This window comes from Nicotiana tabacum, chromosome 4 (assembly GCF_000715075.1).
Source record: "Nicotiana tabacum cultivar K326 chromosome 4, ASM71507v2, whole genome shotgun sequence".
Taxonomy (NCBI): Eukaryota; Viridiplantae; Streptophyta; class Magnoliopsida; order Solanales; family Solanaceae; genus Nicotiana; species Nicotiana tabacum.
This window is the reverse complement of record NC_134083.1, coordinates 64,632,686-64,635,210: the sequence shown is the minus strand read 5'-3', so window position 1 is coordinate 64,635,210 and position 2,525 is coordinate 64,632,686.

The window sequence follows — 2,525 nt, the reverse complement described above, 5'->3', positions numbered from 1 at the left end:
GGGCAAGTATTCTTTATCCGAAATTAATTATATTTCATGATTTCATACTCATTTACATCATGAATCTGTGAATTTATGGAAGAAAAATCATATTTTTATAAAATCTTCCATAAACGAAAATTTAAGATTTGAAAGCCAATCCGATATCGGAATTCGATAATTTTTGTATGGTTGAACTCGTATCGGCACGATTGTTCGGATTTCGTGAGTCTTTTGAGATTCGAGACGTGGGTCCCACTGTCGGTTTTTGAAATGCATTTCGGATTTTAATCCGAAAAATTAGTAATATCATATAAAATTAATTCCTACGATTCGTGTTGAGAATATTGAATTGTTTGTGACTAGATTTGAAACTTTCGGGCATCAATTCGTGAGGCAAAGGTTTATTGGAATCTTGAATTTGGTTACGAAGCGAGGTAAGTGTCGTAGTTAACCTTGACTTGAGGGAATAGAACCCTTGAATTATTGTTACGCGAATTTCATGTGTAATATGAAGTATAGGCGAGGTGACGAATGCCTATACGTTGTCAAATTGATTGTTTGCACATTTATCTGGAAATTATAAATTATTTTAAATCATGAATTAATTATTATATTAATTATTTTTCTCATATTCATTGCTCAATATTATGCCTTGAATCCATGCTATATTTGCTACATGCTTATTTGATTTATGTGACTTAATTATTACTTGACATTTAGCATACTAAATATTAAATTGCTTATTTCATCCTTAATTTTCACAATTAATTGCTACTTGTCATCACTTATTTCTAAATAAATCATAATTATTATATGCTTGTTGTCTTACAATTTCATATTAATTGTTGCATTTATTGGAATAATTTCTTTTATAAGAATTGATAAATTTTATTATTGAGGAGCGGGTTGCACGCCGCAACAGAAATAAAAGTGAATATATTGGAGGAGCAGGTTGCACGCCGTAACAGAATTGATTGAAAGTGAATATATTGGAGGAGCGGGTTGCACGCCACAACAGAATTGATTGAAAAGATATATTGAGGATCGGGTTTCACGCCGCAACGGAATTAAATAAAAATAAATATATTGTGGGATCGAGTTGCACGCAGCAACAGAATTGAATATGAATATATTGTGGGATCGGGTTGCACACCGCAACGAAAAGTGATTTAAGTAATAATTGGTTATGACTGCCGAGTTGGCTTGATTATTGATATGATTTACCGGTTTAATATATGTGATGACCTGATAGGTCATCTTATGTTTTAGAACCTAATTTTGCACTTTGAAGCCTTAAATATATTATTTTATCCTTTCTCGATTTATGTGTACAGTGCGGGTGTTTTTCCGGAAAGCTTTTATGTTAAAAATTGAGAAAATATGAAAATTTTGCCTTAAAATCTATTTGAATTGACTTCGATCAATGTTTTAAGAAAACAAACATGGATTCGCATTTTGACGGTCCCGGTGGGTCCGTATCGTGATTTTAGACTTGGGCATATACCCAAAATCGAATTCGGAAGTCCCTAGCACGAGTTATCGGACTTTGTTGAAATTTGAAAGTTGAAAGCTTAATGACTTTAAAAGTTTTACCAATGTTTGACTTTATTGATATCGGGTCCGTAATGTGATTTCGAAATCCGGTATAGGTCCAATACTATATTTATGACTTGTCTGTCAAATTTGGTTAGAAATGGAGTTGGTTTGACGTGATTCGGATGTCCGGTTGTGAAATTAGAAGTTCATGATTTTTCTTGAAAACTTTCTTTGATTTGATGCTAAATTTATAGTTCTAGTTGTTATTTTGGCGATTTGATCGTGCGAGCAAGTTCGTATGATGTTTTTTGACTTGTGTGCATATTTGGTTTAGAGTCCCGAGGGCTCGGGTGAGTTTCGGATAGGCTACGGAGTGGTTTAGACTTAGAACTCAGCTGGTGTTCTGCAATTTCTGGTACTGGTCTCTGATCTCGCAATTGCGAGATCAATGTTCGCATTTGCAAACATCCCAAATCCTACCAGGCTCGCATTTGCGAGCAATTTCTTCGCATTTGAGAAGAGTACGTGGGTCAGCATAAGTTCACATTTGCGATCAAGAGGTCGCAATTGTGAGGAGGCCAGAGTTCGCATTTGCGAACAATACTTCGCATTTGCGAACAATACTTCGCATTTGCGAAGTGGGGATGGGGCAGGCTTGGTCGCATTTGCTATCAATTTGGTCGCAAATGTGGAAGATCAATGTTTGCAATTGCGAACAAGTCATCGCATTTGCGATGAAAGCAGAGATGGGAAGGACTTCGCATTTGCGATGGCTTCTTCCCATTTGCGGGGTTCGCAAATAGGTTCATTCTCTCAAATTTTCAAAACAAGAAACCCTAGAGGCGATTTTTCAAAGAACCCTTCTTCTCCAAATCATTGGTAAGTGATTCTAAACTAATTTATTTCAAACTTTCACTATATTTCCTAAGATTTCAACCTAAAATCTTGTGTTTGCATGGTGAAAATTGGGGGGTTTGGGTAGAATTAGGGATTTTTGTAAAATGTGA